This window comes from Camellia sinensis, chromosome 9 (assembly GCF_055761805.1).
Source record: "Camellia sinensis isolate YWXY chromosome 9, ASM5576180v1, whole genome shotgun sequence".
Taxonomy (NCBI): Eukaryota; Viridiplantae; Streptophyta; class Magnoliopsida; order Ericales; family Theaceae; genus Camellia; species Camellia sinensis.
In genome coordinates this window covers 136,604,945-136,629,631 of record NC_138969.1, presented here as the reverse complement: position 1 = coordinate 136,629,631, position 24,687 = coordinate 136,604,945, and positions in this window count along the sequence as shown.

Here is a 24,687-nt window from a genome sequence, read left to right as displayed (position 1 = left end):
CTCCTCTACGATATGTGCCCTGCGTCTGCGGGACGACTCCCCTCTCCCGACCCCGCGAGAAGGCCGAGATGGCCCGGCTCCCCGAGAAGGTCGAGATGGCTCGGTCTGTGGCTGATATACTGGAGGCATCTGAAAATAAAAAGTGCAATTTGAATACATCAGCTCAAAATGTGTGTATCAGATACAGATGCAAGCAAACTACATGAAATGAGGGTGCATGCAGATACAGTATATGAATGTGGTGTGTCAGATGTCCTCTACACATACAATTAATCAAAGCAGTAAAATGTTCAAGGTCAACATGTCATCAGAAGTACGATAAATGTGAGAAAACTAAAGAGTACCCTGAAACCCATGATGGACAACTGCGCTTCTCTCCGCAAGACCATGCCCTCGAGTGAGGCCACCAATCCGATCACCCCCTCCATGTACTCTCTGGGTGGCTGCAGATACAAGCTCAAATCATCAATGAATAAAGGAATGTCTAAGCATTTGAATGATAGATGAAAAGTAGTGGGGCATACCGGCGGTGAGTCGGGATCAATGACATATCGATTATCAAGCATGGGAGTCTCTATCGGAATCGGGTAGGAGGTCCCATATCGCCATCCTGTCAACTCGGTCGGCATGTCTAGCCATCCGGCATGATGATGAGTCGGAGGAATCGGGGGGACCACCCCAACCCCTCCTCTCGATGTGCCAGCCCTGCTAGTAGAAGAGGCGCCTGCAGCCCGAGCTCGACTCAAAGACGGCATGTCAGTAGACCTCCTCGAGGGAATGCGGACGCCTGTCAACGGAGGCATCAAGTAGGTGTGACGGTAGGTCGCGTACTCCCCGTCCTCTATATACAGCAGTGCATCAGTGCCCACCCTAGCGTCAATGACACCCTGGGGAGTAAGCCTATCAGCGAGCCGCATACCGTCCGGAGGTGCTGAGGGAACACTCGGCTCAGGAAAGCCCATAGTCAGACGAAGGAAGCGTTCCCCCAGGAACCAGGCCCTACCAACTGGCCCCTCGAACAAGATCCTATACTGGGAAGAGCCCCATCCTCCGGCAAACTGAAATCAAACGTCCCTACCCAAAGGCAACCAGGGCTGCCATGTAATCTGCGGGTAACCAATGCATAGGCTGATCAGAAATCGTAGATGCACGGAATAAACCAAAGATGAAAACATTGGGAATTGGGAGTTTTGGATTACCTCTGACGGCTACACCGTGTCGAAGTACTGCCGTAGGTAGAGAAGAGTCTCCCAAGGCCGCGGCCGGTACTGGCCCTCGAAAACAAGTGTGTAAGGGGTCACAAGGGGCGCCTCCACCTCCAGCTCTGGCGCTAGTATGGGAAAATATGTGAAAACCCATAACTGCGGAAAACAGGGTAGAAGCCATCAGAATACAGAATGCTGAGTACAGGATATCAGGATAGAGTATAAAGCGTGCCGTGTGTGCAATATACATACATTGAAAAGCCGAAATGTAAATCAAGAGGGCAGAAGGTACCTCCCAGGCTTTCCAGTAGCCGCCAACTATGTTCCCCCGCCCGCGGGAGGTCGCGCTCATATAGCAATAGAGGGTAGCCAAGCTGGCGCCACCCTAATCATACCGACTAACCTGTGTGAGGTCTTCCAGGGCACCCAGCAGATATAGCCCAACGGTGTTCCCCCTGTCGGAGAACAGAGTGGTCCCGAAGAGGAACATCAGAAACCCGCGGGCGTACTGTGTAATCTCCTCCAGAGTCTTGGGCTCAGTATGCCTAAAATGTGAAGAAAACCAAGTGTACCGGACTCGGCCCGAGGATCGGTCGACCGGTGGATGAGCTCCCAGTAAGTAGATCCAAGCGGCCTCCCACTGGCCCATGTCCTCGTCATATGGGATCGCCCAACCTCCCACGTCAAGGCCGGTCAATACGGCAAAGTCAAAAGGGGTCATGGTCATATCCCCGGCAGATGAGAAATGAAAGGAGTTGGTGGTGTCCCACCACCTCTCCACCAGGGCGCCCATCAACATCCTACTAGCTGGATAACAAGATATCCCTGCACAAAAGGGCCCGAATCCTGCTAGATCAACCCAATCGCGGACGGCCTTTGGGAGCTCCGCGTACCAATCTCTCGCAACAATGGAGCCGTATCCCCGTGTAACACGGGAGGACACCTGCATTCACGGTGAATACATATATTCAGTTTCTGAATGAAATAAACAAGCTGCGTGCAAATGAGATATACAAGCTGCGTGCAAATGAAATGTATAAGCTATATACAAAATCAAATCAGAATTCAAAATGTTTGGGCTGTGTGTTCAGACAACAAATCAGTGGGTTGTGTGTTCACCTCAACAATGGGCTACGTGTTTAGAAATTCAGAGTTTGGGCTGTGTGTTCTACTCTTAACGAATTAGTGTGTGCTGTGTGGTCACCTTCAACTTGGGCTGCGTGTTCAGAAATTCAGAGTTTGGGCTATGTGTTCTACTCTCAACAAAAGAGTGTGTGCTGTGTGTTCACCTTCAACTTGGGCTGCGTGTTCAGAAATTCAGAGTTTGGGCTGTGTGTTCTACTCTCAACGAATCAGTGCGCTGTGTGTTCACCTCAACAATGGGCTGCGTGTTCAGAAATTCAGAGTTTGGGCTGTGTGTTCTACTCTCAACAAATCAGTGTCTGCTGTGTGCTCACCTTCAACTCGGGCTGCGTGTTCAGAAATTCAGAGTTTGGGCTGTGTGTTCTACTCTCAACAAGTGTGTGCTGTGTGTTCACCTCAACAATGGGCTGCGTGTTCAGAAATTCAGAGTTTGGGCTGTGTGTTCTACTCTCAACAAATCAGTGTGTTCTGTGTGCTCACCTTCAACTTGGGCTGCGTGTTCAGAAATTTAGAGTTTGGGCTGTGTGTTCTACTCTCAACAAGTGTGTGCTGTGTGCTCACCTTCAACTCGGGCTGCGTGTTCAGAAATTCAGAGTTTGGGCTGTGTGTTCTACTCCCAACAAGTGTGTGTTGTATGTTCACCTCAACAATGGGCTGCGTGTTCAGAAATTCAGAGTTTGGGCTGTGTGTTCTACTCTTAACAATTGTGTGCTGTTCACCTTCAACTTGGGCCGCGTGTTCAGAAATTCAGAGTTTGGACTGTGTGTTCGACTGTCAACATATATGTGTGCTGTGTGTTCACATCAGGTTATGGGCTACGTGATCAGAAATTCAAGCGTTCAAAACGCAAACAGAATACTGTATCATGGGCTAAGCGTCAGAACAAGCTACGTGCTAAAAAGAGTAGATATGCATAGCAAGAGGCATGAAACGTACAAAAATGCGGAATACGTTGCCGAAATGTAAAAAGGCAAAGTAAATACCTCTCGTGCCTCATGAGAAAGGTGAGACTCCGGCTCTCGCAAAAGCAGATCCCCAGGCGCTCGATCATCAAAATCAGTGAAGCGATAAAAAATAGCCCGTGGAAGGATATGTGCCCGAGGGGCGTACCTCTCGGGTATGAAGGGTCAAACCCTCGGGGGAAGAGCCATAATATCGGGATCATACCCAGCGCCCGGAGGACCTCCACCGTGAGGAAAATGACCGGCCATTTCAGAAAATTTGCAAAAAGGAGCAAAAATGAGCAAAATGAGCCAAAATTAGAAAAAGTCAACCAAAAGGCAACTCTTGGGAAATGAAAAAGTCAACAAAAGTCAACCCCTGAGGAAATCTTCCAAAATTTTGAGACAAACTTACCTCAAGTGATGAAAATGAGAAAAGAAGCACCGAAATCAAAATTTAATCGGTCCAAAGTGATGAAAACTGAAAGATTCCGCGAAAACAACTTGCGTGGGGCGTTGGAAACGCATATAGAGCTCAGATCTGAAGAGGAAAATGGTCTAGGAAGGTAGAGAAGGTGTTTTCGGAGCTGAAGTTGTGAGGAATGAGGCTTTGGCTGAGTGTATTTAAAGAAATGAGAGCAAAATGACCGAACTGCCCCGGATTTGGGCTAAGGGGTCGGCCGACCACCCCCTTTGCAAAATGCTGGTCGGTGGCCTCTCCCTAGGATGAGACCTGGTCGGTGGTATTCCCCAAGTGCCCACCAAGCTCTCTGCAAATTTTGGGAAGGATTGGAGTCCCCGAGACCTGAAAAAGTACAAGAGAAGTGCACTTTTCGTCGCGAAATCGCTCTACCGGAACTTCAACTCCAACTTTCGATGCGTTTTTCATCGTTACTCATCAAAAGTGAGATGTATCCTTTTCGAACATGTTGTGAACCCTCCGGGAGGTAAACCGGAGGTCTTAATTGAGTCACCCTCATCGGAAACTCACATTTCTTTGCTCGTCGTTTTACGACAAATTCGCATTCGAATTCACATTTATTCTGCATTGTTATGCACGTCACTTGCATTCTCATGCACACCACTCATACTATTACGCACGTTTCACAGGTGTTGTCAAATCCTCATGCTTAACCCGCGTTGTCACGCTTGTTACTCCTCGCATTGCGATGCACTTTTCTATCGACGCCGCGATTGTCTGCATTCAATATCGCTTTGAACATGTGTTGTTAAATATATTGTGCTTGTTGAGTTTCTTCCTTTTGCAGGCACAATATTGTATGTACGGTTCATTTGAGGCTGGTGCGACCAGATGAACCGCGCAGGTATTGTATCTTCTCCGTGTGAGACGTGGCGAGAATCGAACAATTCTCCGCATTCTTAACTGCATGAAATGTAGTTGTTGCTTTGCATTCTTGCTTAAAACTGTTGCATCTATTGTGAATATGTGCTTCATTATAGCTTGCTGCATTTGCATGATCCTTGAGTTACCTTCGGCTTCTTACATTGCCAGTTGCATTTTGCCCCCCCTGCCTACGGGCATGCCTGCGGGCACACCTCTGTTTATCTCACCTGTTTGTCTAAGTCTTCGGTCTTGTCAAAAATGGGTCGTCTCTGGGCTTTGACATTCACTCCCGTTACTTATGACTTCCGAGTTCTGTCAAAGAAGGGCAACTGTAGACACCCCATTTTTTACCGACCTTAAGACTCAGACGTCACTGATTGAGCGCTTGGTGATATTGCATATCATGCTCATTCGGAAGTTTCAGAGTCTCGACTGCGAGCCTTGCCTCCGGACTTCCGGACTCTTTCGTGCCATGCCTTGGTTTGCGAACCATGCTCTATTTTCTCTGTTTTCTCTTCCCGAAGGGAGGGAGAGGTCTCATAGACCATCTCTCAGTGGCTGTAGGCTACGTTTCGTGTTCGTAGGCCATTTTTCCCATTTGGAGCCCGATTTTTGATTTTTCAGAGCCGACGGCCGTGTGCCTTGGTTCGGGACCACCTAACCACCTCCGTTCGCTCCGATTTTTGGTATACACCTTATTTCCTCCCTTTTGAGGAACACTGTGGCCCGAGAGACCAACTTCGTGGTCAAATGCCACCTCCGGTGCTTAACAACCCATTTTCGGGGCCCCGGGCCGCGCGTTTCGGTCCCCGAACCTCCGTTTTGGTTGATTTTTGGTGGAGACCTTATTTTCATAGTTAGGAAGCTTGTAAGAGGGTGGGAGGCCAGCAATTGTTCTGAAAAGCCAGATTTATTTCTTCATCGCTCTCCGACGCCCGTTTTCCTCACTTGAAAGCCAATGTTGACCATCCCGAGGCCACTTTCTTGAACCCTAAACCCCATAGTTGTGTTGTGCACACATGGGAGGCCACCTTTTTGAGGTGGCCGACCAGTAATTGTGCCTGACCCTTTTGACCCTTGGTAGGCCGGCCATGGGAGGTGGTCGGCCGATCCCCTGAACCTTCTGAACCTGGTCGGCCATGACCCTCTCACCTGGTTCCTTACAGCTGCACCCTCTGTTTCCCCCCAGATCCTGTATCCAAGGAGGGGTCTTTTGGAGGGAAATTTGAATTTGATTTCCCCCCCCCCTTTTCTCCACTCCTCTCCTCTATAAAACCAGCCCCCCAGCTCCATTTCAAAGGGTTACAAAAATTGGTTTTGAGCTCTTGCATTCAATCTCTCTCTCTCTCTCTACCCCAAGCATCAAAACCCCTTAAGTCCTACACCATTTACCCTACACCTCATAGCACAAGGCCTCCATCCTTCATTCCAGCACTTTGGGACGGTTTTGGAGAGGTTAAAGGCTCAGAAATTTGGTCCAAGAGCTGCTGGTTCATTGGTCTACAAGGGTGAGTCCCATTTCCCCTCTTTCTTGCCTTGTTTTGCTTTCTATCTAAGCCATACTTGCCAGCTTTTTTGGGCTCCGACCCAAACTGTAAATAGTCATATTTTGAGCCCCTTTTCATGTTTGATCAAGGACCTTCTACTATTTGAGGTCTCCTACTACCACTTGCCTCTTTATCTCTCTTTTAGGCCTTATTTTTGTATAGTATTTTAGGCTTATTTGTGAGTTTTTTTGGACTTGGTAATAAACTGAAAAATATCTTTTTTTGAGCCCCTCTTCAAAATTGTTGAAGGGCTCTCCTCTATTTGAGGCCTCCTGCTATCACTTGCCTCTTTATCTCTCTTTTAGGCTATTTTTTTGCATAGTATTTTAGGCTTATTTGTGAGCTGTTTTGTACTTTGTCATAAACTGTTAAATATCTTTTCTTGAGCCCCTCTTAAAATTTGTTGAAGGGCTCTCCTCTGTTTGAAAATAGAAGCTACCACTTGTCTCTTTACCCCTCTTTTAGGCCTTTTCTTGCATGATAGTTTGGTCTTATTTGTGATTATTTTCGTGGCTTGATGTAAACTGTAAAGTGCCTTGTCTTAAGCCCCTCTTAAACTTTGTTGAAGGGCTCTTTTCCATTTGGGTCCAGCTTCTCTCCCTTTCTGTTTAATCTCTCTTTTAGGGCCATTTTTGCATGATAGATTAGCCCTATTTGTGTTCATTTTTGAGACTTGTTATAAACTGTCAATATGCATGTTTTGGGACTGTCTTTCATTTGTCTTCATGCTTCATGATCAAATAATGCATGCTTTGTATAGCTGTAAGTCATTCCATGTGCCTAGTTTTGAATTTCGGGGTTCATTCCTTGCATCGGGTGCCATGTTTCCATGTTTCGGGGCTGTTTTGTAGCATATTTCGGTGCTGAAATTTGCATGGTTGCATATCATGTTCCATGCCTTGCCATGCTTTGGGTAGAGTGGCATTTGATGCCTTAGGTTCGGTCCTCTGTTTGTGTGCACGTGTGCACGCATTTCGAGTGTCTCATTTTCATCTCATGGCTACTGATGAGAGTGTGGCTGAGGTCCACTCATGTTGGTGTAAGTCCATTGTGCATTGTGTATGCCATTTCATTTCATAGCATTGTGTATGCTAGGTTGTATGTTAGCGCATGTTACCTCGTGCATCGTGTATGCCATGTTACCTCGTGCATCGTGTATGCCATTTCATAGCATTGTGCATGCTAGGTTGTATATTAGTTGCATTCATGCATGTCATGCATATTGCATTGTGTTTGGGATAGGAGTTAGCTCGAGCACGGGAAACGAGGGACGTTTCGTACTTCGAGTGACGGAACGTGTCTCAATTCCCGGTCACCGACACTCCGGATTATCCATGATGGAGTTTAGGTCTTGTTGTGTTTATATGTGCATTCATTTCATATTGAGTCGTGCAATTCGACTACTCGGCCATCATACATCGATATGCGTGATTGGTGGCACGAGGATCGAGGACTACACTCCCCGAAGAGTAGTCATGCATACATATGTGAAAATACTTTGCCATGCCCCTTTGTTGCTCTCCGTTAGAGCAAATCAGAAATCGACAGCCTTCCGGAGCTTGGCACGCATTCCAAGAACAATTGCAAACAGAGGCAAACCGGGGCATCGCGAGGGATTCTCCGCATAAGGCAACCCGAGCATGCATCATTCATCATTTGGAGCAGATTTGAGGAAGTCCCTGGCTTTCATGCCAATTTATTGCTTTCCTATTTTAATTTGTTAATTAATTAGGGTTTTGTACATATTTGGACTGTAATTATTCATTTGGGACTGTATATTATTTATTCGGACCCTCCGCGCGAGGGCACAACTATAATAAGTGTGCATGTATGTGATGTATGTCTTCCAACTCCACGTCTTTCTCCCTTTTATTTACCCGCTTATGATGGTTAGATTAGGGCATGTTTCAATTAGCGTACAGTATGATAGCATGTTTGCATTCATTCATCTGTTTTGCATGCACCGGGCTCGGCGCATCATACTAACTGCATTGTATTTTCAATTTCAAGTTGAATACATGTTAGCTGTAGCATTTCATATGCCATGTCTAGAATAGCCGAGCCTGCTATAGTTGCACTTTTGCATGTGTTATATTAGGTATTTCTGTATAATTAGGATCATGCATGGATTTCTAATTAGCTTTTGTTTTGGCTTAAAGTACTCGGTAAGTTTTATGCTTTAGCATCCTTACATGCGTGTGAGTGACTGCCATGATAGCATGCTTACCATGAGACTAATTGCTTATGTGTTATATCTGCCTGAATGCCTGTGTGTGAAGGTTGGGTTATTTGGATTGGAACAATTCGTTGACTGTGAGTTTTTTTAAGCCCACTAGATAGTGGCAAAATCATGTTTTTCTAAGCCCACCCGAGGCTGGCAAATCCACGTCTTAGCCTACTTACGTGTAGCACCATCAAACCATTTTCAAATAAACAAACATGAAATGTTTGTTCCAATTCAGGCGACTCAGTCTATACTTGTATGCTGTGCGCATCACATAGTAAATCTAGGCTAATAACCGGAATAAGAACGCATAATGTTTTCAAAAATAGATATCATGGTTAGTAGAGGCCGATCTTTGATCGGGCGAGCGGGGGTGCTCACGAAGTGACCTTCCCCAATCATACCCAAGTTCCCGAGCCGAGGCAACTTTGGTGATGACGGACACGTGGCCTTAGACAACGAGTCAGGGTTTCCTAAATTTCCCAAAAATAAAATATTTAGGTGGCGATTCTGTATCTGGCAAAGCAGTCCATGTTTGGCACTTCTTTCAAAATCTGTTTTCTCAAAACGATTTGCCGGATTTGGACTCCTTGGTTCAGATTTAGAACCGTGACAATTTGTGAGTCCGAACTTGTAGTGAGCCCAATACGAACAGAACGGGACTCATCCCTCCCGAGGTGTTCGGGGACGTCTACAGAGTGAAGATGCAAGGCTCCCAGTATCTCGTTTTGCAGACAAAAGTACTAAGATGTGTTGTTCACTGCTTGAGCGATGAAAAGACCGCTCAAGCGATCTGCGTAAATGGAGCAGATTTTAGAAAGGGCATTCTAGATTATTCTTTCTATTTTTGTTTTCTCTCTTCCTCATTTCTGTCTTAAGCCCGAAAACCCTAGGTTTCTCACTCTAAATACCCCATCATTCCTTTAAGATCTAGTCTAAATCTCTTGCAAAGAGAAAAGTATAAGTGGAGATCTTTTTTCCTACTGATTATATTTCATCTTTGCGAAGGATTCTCCTAGAAGTCTAGCTTCCTTGCTCTTTGTTTGAGGTAGGGTTACTTTTAACTTAGTATCTTTTTGTTTTGAAGATGATTATATGGTATTGTTGTGGCTTCATGACGTAATTTGATGATTGAGTTAGATTGAACTTTTTATTTCACACACACACACACACACACACACACACACATATATATATATATGAAAATGGGGAGAAAGCCCCAAATTTGTTAAAAATCCTAATTTTGAATTTGAGTAGAGAATGATACTTGGATGGGAATTTCCTTAAATTCTTAGAATTTTGAGAGTAGTCACGGTGTGAAACATATGGATATTGTTAGGGTATTGAAATTGTTACTTGGGGATTGATACTTCTTGAATGTTATAATTTAATTTTATCATGTATAATGTTAAATGCTTGTTTACTTGGAAGAAAGTTGAGTAAGGTGGAAAAGTGAATAGGAGTCTAGGTTAAGAGTTGGTTTTGAGAATGTGGTGTTGTATTGGTACCTATGCGGGGAGTCAACGTGCCCAATTGCCCTATCTGCGGTTATCGCCGGATGAATGGGGGAAAATGTTTTTGGGTGTCGACTGGTCCTGTTGTATTGTAGTCGGCAAAAGTGGAAAAACGAATGTTTTTGAGTGCTCACGTCCTGCCGTATAATAGTCGGTAAGTGTAGGGATAGTGTTAAATGGAGGTGACTCGTGTAGATGGTTTGGACTCTTGTAAGGGACTCCTGGTGCATTCCTCTTTCTAATGTTGGGAACGGTTTTGTGTGGGACAACAATGTACTAAAACGTTATATTTTTATTTATTTATTTGTAAATTTATTTACCTAATTCGTTTGTTATTCAATATTAGTTATTTTATGTTGTTTTAGTTAGAACGGTACCATGTGCTTGTTCAAATTATTGGATACTTGGTTAAATGTATTTCTACTGAGCATATAGCTCAACCCTATCTGAATTTTTAAGAATTGGTGAGACACCACCTCAATGACTTGAAGTTTGCACCTTTATTTTGTTGGGAAGTTGGGTTCAAGAAATTAAATTGTAGAATTGTGAAGTTTTGTGTCAAGCACTGTAAATCTGTTTTGTTGTATTGGATGAAAGCTTGAAAACTTTTGTATACCTTAATGGAAAATTTCTTTTGTATAGTTTTCTAGCTTATTGAACTTACCCAAGGACATGGACTAAGATTAACATGTAATCATGGAATTGTAAATATTGAACCTTAGTTTAATTAGAAAGAGGACTTTATACTACTGTACGGTGCCTGGTTGTGGCAGACTCTTGTACGATATTTCGGGGCGTTACATCCTCCGATTAAAACAAAGGTCTCGGCGTGTTCTACTTTTTTCTCCAAAGGGCTAGTGTGTAGAAATCAATAGGTTGAGAGTATTTGGAGCTTGAATGCAAGAAAGAGAGAGAGAGAGAGAGAGAGAGAGAGAGAGAGAGAGAGAGAGAGAGAGAGAGAGAGAGAGGTGAAAACTAAATTAGAAAACCCTTTTCACGGACTGATATACTCGCAAACCGGTCGAGGGAGCAAAACACCGCTTGAGTGTTAGACACAATAAGTAACACCGCTCAAGGGACCAAAAACACTGCTCAAGGCACAATGACCCTCTCCCAGAAGTTCAGACCTTCAAAAGACCACTTGAGTGCAATAAATACTGCTCGAGCGAAGATACCTCATTTCTAGTACTTTTGTATACTATAAAAGACTGCTTGAGCGAACACACAAAAATCTAGGCAACAACTCTTTTGAAAAGTTAAATCCAAACCTGTTTCAAACACAATCATAACTCCCAAATAATCAAACTCAACTAGCAACAAGATGACAATGAGATAAATGATAGTTAAGAGCATGTATTCTCGGATTCAAAAGCAAGAAATAGGTTGGGTCTAAATCGGAACCGTTATATATTCTATGTTAAAGTTTGTCATAAAACTTAAACATATCTTTTAGAAATAAAACAATATATATTTTTTGATAAAATCGGTCAAAATACAGACCAACTTAGACAAAAATTAATTAATTAAAACTTTTAAATTTTATTTTATTTTAAAATTTAAACTATCTCAAACTGAAATATACACAACACTACAATATTAAATGGAAGCATATGTTTACTTTATATAAGTGAAACAATTTATTTTTTTCTTTTTTCCCGATTTGGGATTGTGTAAAATAAAAATTAATAATTGTTCGGGTGGGAAGTTTGTTTCGAATAAATAATATAAGTCATTTAATCTTTAATTATGTCAATCTTTAATATTTTTCGAATCAAACAAATCAAACCAATATACCTTGATAAAACTACTAAGATTGCGATTAAAACAATGAATCAGCCAAATCGAAAACAGTTCAACCTAATCTGTTAAGTCAAAAGACCAACAAACTTATATAAAAATTAATTAATTAAAACTTTTAAATATTATTTTACTTTTAAAATTTAATCTGTCTTGAATTCAAGCATGCACAACACTATAATATTAAATGATAGCATACGATTCATTTTATATAAGTGAAACAATTCACTTTTTCCTTCATTTTCCGATATGGGATTATAAAATAAAAGTTAACAATTGTTTATGCAGAAAATTTATTTCTAGTCAAGTAGTTTTAGTCGTTCAATTTTCAATCAGATCAAGTTTTAGTTTATTTTAAATCAAAGAAATTTAACTAATATATTTTGATAAAACCACTAAAATTGCAGTTAAACCAATGAATCAATCAAACCAAAAAATGATTCAGCTTAATTGGCTAGGTCAAAAAACCAACCAACTTATACAAAAATTAATTGAGAGTATATTCACTTTATAATATTAAATGCGAGTATAACATTCACTTTATAAAAGTGAAACAACTCATTTTTTTTTTCGATGTGGAATTATCAAATAAATCCTAAACTAATTGGAGTTTTATTTCTATATGATTAAATGGAAGCTAACAAATGAAGATTTTCTTAATGATTTAAAATTAAGAAAATTAGTATAAGATATTAAAACTCTCACAAGGCTCCTCACTAAAACTTCTTTTTGCATATATAATACATAGATAGATAGATATATTCATTGATTGATTTTGTTTTAAGTCACAATAAAAATTAATATAAAACACAAACCCACAACTCTATAACTTAAATAAATTATATATAAATTAAAAAATATATATATATATCCACAACAAGAAGTATATATATATATATTAAAAAGTACATATATTTTCCTTCGTTCATATTTTTCTCCAGTAAAATATTTTCATTTTTTATATATTGTTTTATTTTAAATTTTTAAGTTTAAAATCTCCTTTATTATCTATAACTCTTCTCTCCTTTTATTTCAATTTTTTTTTTTTTGCTTAATCTCCTCCAATATCTTCATTTACCTCCAATTTCTTATTTTTCATAATTTTCTTTCCTTTTTAAATTTTATCTACAATCTTATCACTATCTGCAACTTTATCTTTATCATATTTTTCAAATGATCTATTTTATATTTTATTTTATCTTTAATACGATAATTATCTTCAACTTCATTTATATCTGATAATAATCTCTAATTTTAATTCTATCTTGTTTTTCAAATATTTCACATTTCAGTTATATATTCTAACATATCATCATTTTTTTTTTTTTTGTAGTGTTCTCATACTAGACATAAAATTCCGTTCAAACTTTACATTTAATATTCGAGTTAATAATGCCACAATCCGTTAGACAATTGTAGAACTTTAGAGTTAAATGGATTTTATTTTCTCTATGTGTGCGCCTATGTATATTTGGTGGAGGCATTTTTTTTTAATTTTTGTTAAAGGGGTTTCTGAACATTTTTACATTATTTGTATTAGTAATCAATTTTTTTTTTATTAGACAGTTATAGAATTTTAGAGTTTTATGAGTTCATTTTCTCTATGTGTGCCTATCACTACAAGAATTCGCACTTTTGCCGACTAAAAATTTGGTCGGCAAAAGTCCATTTTTAGTCGGCAAAAGTTATCTGCAACTAATTTTTTTGGTCACCACTCTGGTCGCCAAATGAGGGTCGCGGAAAATAATTAGCGACTAAAAAATTTTTTAGTCGCGAAAAAGTTATATTTACCGACTAAATTTTTAGTCGCTAAATATATAATTACTGCGACTAATCCATTTTGTAGCTAAAATACTTTAGTCGCAAAAAGTCATATTTTTCCAACCAAACATGTTAGTCGCCAATTCGCACATTCAACAATCAAATAGTTTGGTCGGCAATTGTCGTCCATTTCCACGACCAACTAATTTGGTTGCCAATTGTCACATTCCGTGACCAAAAAATTTGGTTGGCAATACATTCCACGACCAAAAGATTGGTCGGCAATATTAATATTCAAGAAATTACACTTTTGCCGACTAAAAATTTGGTCGGCAAAAGTCCATTTTTAGTTGGCAAAAGTCATTCACAACCAATTTTTTTGGTCGCCACTTTGGTCGCCAATTGAGGGTCGGCAAAAGTAATTGGCGACCAAAACTTTTGTTAGTCGGGAAAAAGTTAGATTTGCCGACTAAATTTTTGGTCGCTAAATATATCATTACCGCGACTAATTCATTTAGTCGCTAAAACACTTTGGTCGCGAAAAGTGATATTTTCCCGACCAAATATGCTGTCGCCAAAAGCAAAAAATCGGCAACCAACTATTTTCGTCACCAAAAGTTAAGGAATCGCCAACTAATAATTTAGTCGCCAAAAGGTAAGGAATTGCCGACCAATGATTTTAGTCGCCAAAACTTTTCTCAACCAAATATTTTTTCGCCAAAAGACATTAAACAATCAACGACTAATTAGTTAGTCGCCAAATCTCTTTTTTTTTTTTTTTTTTTTTTGAACAATCAATTTTTGTTTATAGACATTCAATCCAATATTGAACAAAATTCATTCAACCCAATCTAAATATAACATTAAAATTCATCATATTTTCCTGCTCAATCCCAAACTTTACAATCATTCCATTCAAAACATTAATTGAGACAAGTTTTAAACATCCATCCATTGAAAACCAGTAAGTAATTGAACAAAAATTAAAAGCAAAATCAATGAAGGAATCCAAAAAAAAATTCTAAAACAGGAAGAAATATCTATGGTTTTGAAGCATCAGCCTTGTGTTTGATCGTTTTTGGAAGTCACCTACAAATAAAATAAGAAAAGTTAGAATCTAGAAAAACATCCAAAATGAAGTATTCTCATAAAAAAATATTAACCATATGGCAAAAAATTTATATGATTACATTACAAACATTTGATGATGACTATACCACAATTAAGTATTGGCATACCTAAACAATGAGACAAAGCAGCTCATCAAGTCTCGCCAAGGTAATCCTTCAGTAATACTTTGAGACAACAAGGATGTTCTGCAAGAAACAATAATGTCTTGTAGATGAACCATCGCAGCAAATAATTGAAATATATAATTGAACATGAGTGAAAGATTACATGTTCTATTACTCTCTGTCTCAAATCTTTAGCTGCTTTTGTTTCTCTCTCCTTTTGCTAAGCCCATTTACAACAAGAAATTATATGCTTCAAGTGTCCTTGATATCTTGTATTTACTTCAAATTTTTATTTTTTTTAATTTTCCTTTTCAAATATTTTTAATCCATTTCAAATACACTTGAGATTCTCAGTCTAACCACCACTATTTATATATACACACCATAGATGCAACAAATACCTATAGATGCCAAGGTAAAGAGGAGCAATATGATTACCATAAATGGAAATGTTAAGGAAAGGGAATGACCTATTATAACATGGGATGTGGTAGTAAAAAAAGCATAAAAATTTAATTAATTTAATTGAAGATATAGCCTTTGACAGAGCAGGACGGTGACAAAAGATTCATGTAGCTGACTCTACTTGATTGGAACCCCAGGCTTAGTTTAGTTTTACACACCAAATTGATCCATTTAGAAAACTTATTCTGATATCTTCAGTTGTCATATATGTCATTTTAAACCTGTCCATGATTTATACATTTGAATGGAGTAGTGCGGTCTAATTGATCTGAACAATAAGTGCATTCAAATGCTAATGCAAAGTGTAACCGTTCCACTGGGACACTGATCTGTTAATAGAGTTCAAATTAAAACAAAATTCAAAATTTGTTTCTAATAGATAAACAACAGAGACAATCTAACCTGATTATTTGAAGCATGTTCCTGTATCTGATGTGGCTGCATATTCAAATCCATCATATTTGTCTTCGTGTTGGCATGCCCATCGGCATTGGCATTCATAGCTGACTCTGGAACCCAGTGATTCTGCTGGTTCTCTCCCATCGTCAATCCGAGTTGCTGATTCTTTCCCCTCTTGTTCTTAGTTGGATCCTCCATACAACCAGGCTTATCCCCGGGAAACTAAAGATAAAACTGAGGGAAGAAAAAATTCTGAGAGTCGTAGCATAACATTCAGAAGAATAAATATGATCCAGTTCTATCCCACAGAAACAAACCTCAATTCTCTGCCTCAATACAAGATATCTTTCGTGGGTTCTTTTACCTCCTACATGAACAATCATATCGCACTGCAAACAAAGGAAGCTTCCATCCACCTCACAGTAAAAGAAAGCTGCACATGCACAATTTAGAGAGAGAAACATAAGTTTAAACCTTTTTGACCCTCTTAAAAAAACAGAAAGCATATTTGACATTATGAAAATCTGCATACCAGGTGCATTTTCACATATGTCAGAGTCACCCCCAAACATAAACTTTGGTTCTATTTAAACAGATAACTAGACAAAAACATTTGGGCAACAAACAAGAGAAAGCATCAATCAATTTCAATTTTCAACAACTGATGTACCATACCCATGATAAGTAATTGGAAGTTAATATTTTGCAATGAATAAACCAGTTGACTCAGTCAATTCCATATTCAGATGGTATTTTCTTATTTACAATCAGTTTCAGGATCTTAAAAGCCCAACTCAAGTTCAACCAATGGTAGAAAAATAAGAATTACATTGTTACGGGAAAAGTATTGACCTAAAGGGAAGGGGCCAATTAACACAGAATCATATATGACTCCCATCAAGTAAACTATACACCAAAGTCAAATTAGGCAAAAAATATTTTGTAACAAAGTGTATGCAAGAAAATAGATAAATCCATTTGAAATAAATAGACCATAAAACTCAGAGAAAAATGGGGCCATTAAAGTTTCATTAAAACAATACCAATTCCTTGCCAAGCTCAACATCATCTTGGTAGCTTCTCTACTTGCCTTGGCTACTCCCACAGAAGACACAAATACTCTTGAACACACAAAGATATGTACACACATAGCTAATACACGCAAACTTAACTTAACAAGATATCATAACATTAAAAACAAAACTTAACTTACATCACATGTGCCGACTAGAATCTTATGGTTAGGGTCTCTTTTTATATAAATTATTGTTTTATTACCAATCATGATGCTCCACATAACCATCTAACATTATTTATGCACAACAAATGAAAGTGAATTTACATAAAAGAAAAAAAGATTCATTGTAATTTCCATCAGCTAGGAATATGGCTATTCATGACATGAGTGATACTGAGCAGGAAAACAAAATTTACATGTGGCTTCCTAATCAGCTCCATGTCATCAAGGTGGCCCCCAAGTGTATCACCTGGCATGAGCAGTGCACAAACATTTTTTACTAAATAATTAGGCTTGTTGAGTTTATGAGCTCTTTCCTTCTAACATCTCAATAACTAAATTGTCAGGAAAAAAAATTAACTACACATATACACAAATTCTCATAATCTACTTTAAAACCAAACACAACATTCAAAAGATAGCTATGACTGAAGAGTACCTAACCCGAAGTAATTCACTATTGCAGCTTCTGGGTGAAATTCTTCCCTACCTGGCATTGCAGGTGCTACAATCTTTTTAGCCAATTGGCAAAGAGCATCGGGGATCTTGTTGTGTGGAAGAGATACATTGTAATTCCGCTGTACAAACATGTAAGAAAGTTATTACTGACGAGTGTATCTCACAGAACTACAATGAAACAACGTTCAAAATAAATTGATGACCAGTGTTCATGCTAATTAAACAAAGACGTGCAATATGACATATGTACTAGAATTGTAATTCAAGCCAATTGATGAAAAAAATACACGGGACACTGGTCAAAACAGATAGTTGGTGCAAATATCTTATGAAAGTTCAATAGACATCAAATGATATAGAAATTCACAGCGGTGACCTTATAGCTTGAAGCAATACCAATCATGGTCCAAATGGGTTGCTAGTATTGAAAGAAATAAAGGCCATAGTACTCAATTTGAGATAAAAATTGAAAAAGAACAATATGAAAATAGCAATCACCTTGGACCAGTCAAATTGCAGTCCAAGAGTACTCCACCATAACTTCCGCAACAAACCAGATGCTGGTATCGATTTCAACATATTTCCTCTTGATGACACACCAGGTTCCTCAAAAAATTTCCATCTAGGACCATCAACATGACTGACAAAAGAATTAAACTCAGAACCCTCATCTGTGTTGGAACTATCCTTAACTAAAATTTTTCTTTCTTCGGCTGCAATAAATAAGTCACTTATAGGCCCGTAAATTGCATTATAACATAAATAACTTTTCTTTCCGTCACTCTTCAATTATAAATATTCTTCCCCATCCTAAGCTCCTTACAAATCCATCGCCATTCACATTCTTCACCACTATGCACAACTGTCAAGCCCCAAAAATACCCCCATCTCCAGCACTAGCACTGATCGCGGTCCCTACTTAGTTAATCACTGGCTCAGGACCTACCACCAGAGACTTCAGATGTTCTTTTTTATTTTATGTTATTCGCATTGGCATTTATAAAGCATGGAGTTTGATTCGAACCCTCTTTTTATGGACCCAACTATCAATCAACAAATAATTGATAGACTGAAGAGGGATTTTGCACCAACAAATAATTGATAGACTGATGAGTTGATTAAATATAAATTTTCAACCTTCCAAGTAGAATTTAAAAAATTCTTCACCACAAAAGAATTATTATATACCTTCGTACAATCTACCACAGCCTTTTTATACTCCCCAACTTCTTTGTAACATGAAGCCCTGCTAGATAAGACCTCCATGGAAGCAGCACCATCACAAGTCTTCTCAAGAAGAATCACAGCCCAAGAAATCCACTTTATGGCATCAGCATACTTCCCCTGTTTGTAATTATCCATCCCCATGTTCTTCGCAGTTGAGGCTGAAACACCAGTAGGCAGTGTTTGGACAGCAGATGGTGAGGCGAGGTAGGGTGAGGACAACATTTTATATGACAACTTCTCAATGAAAAAATTAACCAAGAGAAATTAAAACAAAATCAACAACTAAAGATGACAAGTAAAAGAAGCAACAAATTATATTAAAAAAAGTGCTTACCACATGCCCTACTGTCACGACCCAAACCCGGTCCTATGGGTTTAGCACCGTAACCGGCCAGTAATCCGAGATTACCGAAGGCCTACCTAACAGTAATCCAGTAAAACAGAGTACAGGGCCTGGCGGAAGCCAATACAGTAAATAAACAATGTCCAATAAGCTGTGACAATCTACACATACAAGTACATTCATTCAGAACAGGGATCTAATCCCTATTAAACAGTATAGTAACAGTCTATACAGTAAACAAAACAGTTACAGAGACAGACGAGGAATATTAAAACACCCCAAAGCCGAAGCTTGAACGGCCTGGAACCTCACAGTGAGGCACAGTGGTTGGCTGACAAAACAAAAGCTTGCCTGACACTCCTAGTAGCGGTCCGGTGCCTGAACACCTACATATATATATGAGCAGTGAGCTAAAGCCTAGTGAATAACATAATACGTAAAGAGGTTTAGGATGAATGTCTTTTCAATATTTAAAACAGTTAATTGATTCAGTATATCGGTCAGTCAGTTTGTGGCTCATATTTGATGCCGTAACAGTCATTTAGAAATCATAGTAATCGTACGTGGCACATCCGTTAGCAGTACTAGTAGCAGTGTCAGTACAGTAGCAGTACAGTAGCAGTAACGGTAACAAGATAGTAACAGTACAGTAGCAGTACAGTAGCAGTAACAGTAACAGTGCAGTAGCAGTACAGTAGCAGTACAGTAACAGTAACAGTAATAGTAACATAACAGTAGCATTTCAGAAAACAGTACAGTGCTTATGGACTCAAGAGGTGTCTCGTACAGACTCTAGAGGTGGCTCACTCTGTAGCACTTAGTTCCGTGCAACACTTTGCTCCAAGTTTCATAGATTATAATAGTCATATGTGGTACATCCAATAGCTAAACAGTACAGTAGGTCTTAATAGACCAAATAGTGAATGATGGCCATCATATCAGTAAACAGTAGTGGTTCCAACATGGGAACCGACAGAGATCTCTGTAACAGTAACAGTCAGTAACAGTAGTTGCTAAGGATGCCACAATACAGTTCAGAATATAGGACATACATTCATTCACTTAACAATAACAGTTTAGAAACAGTTCAGTTTAATTGTGCAGAAGATAATCATTTTGAACATATCTTTACACAAATGTTACTCACAGAGTTCTGGGCTATAGTAAGCTAGAGCGTCTCCTCGGAAGTCAACCCTACACAGTCAACAGATCGAACACACACTAAGCTACATAGTTGGGAAAGATAATAACTTAACCCCTAATTTGCCTTGGTGTGTTCTACATCTATATCCTCATTAAGATGTCTTAAACTAGTCCTAGGAATGCCTAGAATGGGATGAGGATGCAAAGATGCACTCAGAAAACATTTTTAGAAAATCAGAGGTCCCGCTCGAGCGTGGGTTTCCCCCGCTCGAGCGGACATGCTGACAAAGGTCTCCACTCGAGCGTACATTACTCCGCTCGAGCGGACTGTAAAACAGTGCAAGATGCTGGGAGCTCGAATTCCCCGCTCAAGCGCCACTTTCCCCGCTCGAGCGGGAGACCAAAATCTGGAAAATCCAGATTTGAACTCCAATGCTCATATCAAGTTTCAATGCATCAAATTCGATAATTTTGGGCTAATTTTCTGGAAAACACTTCAAAACTCATAATATAGCATGTTTCAAAGATCAATTTGAGAAATCAAAGCCCAAAGGTAGTTCAATTAAACATGATTTCAAACCAAGTTTCAAGAACATGATGAACACGCAATAACCATGAATTCAATCAACCTCGACACTTCAAACACTTGCTCGATGAGCCAATTCTTCTTAAAACAAGATGAAATCATGCACTTTGACAATAATATGAACATGCATGTGAGGAATTATGAACTACAACCTCTAAACTTCAAAATACATACATGCATGCAAGCCTTAAGCTTCAATTCAACATTAAGAGGCCAATTCTTGACTCAACTCTTCAATTAACATGGAACATACAAGAACTAGCTTGAATACAAGAATGAGAAGATGAAATCCTTACCTAAGTCTTGTACATCAAGTGTAGAAGCTTAAATATGAAATCTATACTTTAATCCCCTTAATTTCCAAGCAAGACCAAGCAAAATGAGATGAAATCCAACTCTCTCCCTTATCTCTCTCTCTCTCTCTAGTCGGCAAAGGCAAGGAATGAGCTGAGCAAATGTGTACTTAAGTGTATACTAAGGCTCAAAGGTTGATCATGTAATGGGCCACTAGAGTGGCAAGTTAGTAAATAAGTCAAACTATGGAATTGGCTCGTTTAATCTACTTTAATCAGTTTTCAGATAATTACACTATAAAATCACATATATTATGATGATCATGAAACACTAATCGGTTTCCGGTTCGGCCGCCGATAAGGCCTTCAATTCGCAATTTAAACATTAAAACATGAACAGATAGTTCAACAGTCAAACAGATAGACATGCATTTAAACAGATACCGTCGATCGATCAGTTTCGGAATTCAGTCAGTCTCAGTTTAGCAGTAATCAGTGACAGTATCATTAATCAATGGTCAATCAGTGATCAGTGATGAGGGTTGTTACATTCTCCCCTCCTTAAAAAGAGTTTGGTCCTCCAAACTCGAATTAACATACGGCAACAGAGATAATGCCTAACATAACAGTAGCTTTCACTCTTTAACAGGAGCATAATCATATTCATAATAGTTTCATGACCCAATCTCAATCTTTGCAGTGCACAGAAACAAAATCATAAATCGCATACAGAGATTAGGGTCTGAATTATAATGGAGTCTTATAGCTAGTCAGGTTTTAGAGTCAGGAACAGATTCAGATACAGAACAGAAGCTGAGCCCTCATGACGAGGCCTCCGGTACGGGTAACAGAGTGCAGACAAATATAAGTTCCATAAGGAACCTCCAATGCCGGGCAGCTAACATATACCACATAATGTTAAGAGTCACGAATACATATCTGAGGTTGACCCCTTAATCAGTATACAGCATATAGCATTTCAGAAAACAAAACTTATTTCGTGACACAGAACATGAATACAGTTGCACACAACTTTATTGTAGTAGTAATCCACTACTTATATCAAGTACTTATCGGGGTTATAGATTGCACTGGCCTCATTTCATAAGTAATTTCCCCCGTTAAGTTACAGAGATTCGATTCATTCACTTCTGAGTCATTCATCTGGTCTTTGTTCAATTTGTCCTCAATTCGGTAATCCATCACAGTCAGTCCAGTTCATTCGGGAGTTATTGGAAACATAGGGCGAATTTGTACATTACTCCCATTACAGTAGGCAGGGTTCTGAAGTAAGCATTCACATACTATTCATCAGTTTCAGTTCTCACAGATTCAATCATACTATGTATCAATACGGAAGTAGTCATACTGATTGCATATACTTCTAGATAGTGAGGGTTTATAATCAAAACTAGTTTGCTGTCAACAAATCCCATCAGTTCTGAAGTACGGTAATCGCCAAAACAATCATTCCCTAATCAAGCAAGTTCATAGTTATACAGTAATACCGGGTGATTAATCACATGGCATGTACCCAGTTTTCCCCATATTGGAAGCAAATCAGGTAATAGCTCTCAATAAGAGTTTTCTCAAGTCGATGAAAGTTCGACTAGGTCATTTCAGATGCAAGTTCTGTCCAATCATAATAAGTAAGACTTCGAAGCACAAGCATTAAACAGAAGTTCTATTAGTTACACAAAGGGTTTCATCAACCCACGGTTCTATTAGATCAGATCAGGTAGCAGTTTCATTCTTATCATTTCCAGATGAGGTACAGAAGTTCATACTCCAGTCATTTCAGTACATAGCCAGTAGTTTCGCAATTAGTCTGAGTCCATTTATTGTCAAACTTACATCAGGGTCTGGTATCATTATAATTCATATCGAAGCAGTACAGATCATATACAACGTGTTCCTTCCATTAAGTTTACAGGCAATGCAGTTATTCACATCGAGAGGTAAACATCACAGTCAGTATAGCAACTTCCAAATAAATCTTTCATATAGGCATATGGCATACAGTAATACATTACGCGAGATTCTCGGACACATAATAGAGAGTTGCACTACGAGGGTTCCAAATCAGTCATACAGTCACTAGAGCATAGGCTCGCAGGTCTATTCAAACAGTCATGTCAATTTTCCACAATCACGATTCACAGTCAAGAGTTTATTAGTCGAGGTCTTTATTCAGTCACACAACTCTGGAGTCATAGTCCCAACGGTTAAGTTATCAACAAATTATATACCAATCAGTCCGAGCAAACGTACAGTCATATATGTGCACCTTCAGAGTCTACTAATATTCCCAATACGGATTCACAAGTTCAATGTACAATACAAAATAGTTTTCCCTAGATACGATAGTTAAGGTAGCAAGTCTAAGTCTACCCAGTCTAGTAATATCCTTAAGCAAAGGTATGCGAACATGTACATGAGTCCAAACAGTTTTCATAGCATAGGTAATTGTTAACATAAGGCATTACGGTGTTGTACATAGTCCGCATCAAATAGTAAATCTCGAAAGATTCATTAACCACAGTCCATTCCTGACAGTCCTAATAGTATTACAAGCATGGGAACATATGTACAGGTGTGAGTCTAAAATCAATTATCATGTGAGCATTCGTTCGCAAATTCATACGCAGTAGTTCATCTTTACAAACTAATATGGGTTCTTAATTTCAGAAGTCCCACACACAAACAGTTCACGTATATAATTTGAGTTCAAGGGTCCGTTCATTCAATGATGTCCGTCAATATATAACAGTTCAGTCCGAATCATAGCTGTACAAATTTCTCGAATTACAATCAGTCATAAGGTGTTCCCATGTTCAACAGTTCTAGCACAGTTCAAAAGGTCATGCTTAATAGTTCACATTCAGTTATTGCAATATGATACAAGGACCTAACTCAGTAAACTCTCGTTGGTCACAAGTCCTAACAATTCTCATAGTATAGGGTTCATAATTTCAGTAATTCAGTTGGTTCAGTCAGTATGTTCACAGTCTTTATCGGATTAAGGAATGTACGATTCCCACACAAATGTTCGTATAGGCAATTACACATAATTAAGGTAATACCCGCATCAGTCATTTCAGTGTTCCGAGCATTCTCTGGAACTAGGGTTTAAATTTAGACTCAATGCCGTTCGGTTAAGTTCGTGGACAAGATTTAGGCAAGTGTCCTTCCTGTCCACGTCCAAAGCGAGTTTCAGACAGGCGGTGGCAACGCCCCAATGTTATTTCCCACAATCGGTACAGATAGGTATATCATTGGTCAAGGCTATTGCCCGAGGTTGTCCATTCACAGTGGTCATTTTCACTTTCTGTTACTTCCGTTTCATTCTTTTTGATTCGGTTGATGATGTTGATTTGGATATTTCAATGCTACTACGTTGTCTCAGGCATTAATACTCTATCTAGGACATCTACATGCTTTGTTAGGTTTTAGCACGTCAACTCAGTCAAACACATCCAGGTCACGGCCACCTTCAATTCTTTTCTATTCTTTTGTAGACAGTATCTAACATGTGGGGTGCCTATCGAATTAGCTGGGTAAATTTTACCTCGTATTCGACCACAGTCTTATCACCTTACTCAAGTTGTTCAAACTCGGATACTTCCCTATCTTGGATGCATTGGGGGAAAGTATTTTTCGAAGAACACTTCACCTATTTTCTCAGTTTCTGAACCCAAGCCTCAGTTTTCAGTGGTTCAGTACTTCCCAGAAATTTTGGTGGTTTCAGTTTGTTGGGTTTCTCTATCAGTGACATCAGTTCATATTCAATTGGTTCAGGCACATATGTCTGCCTTTATTATCT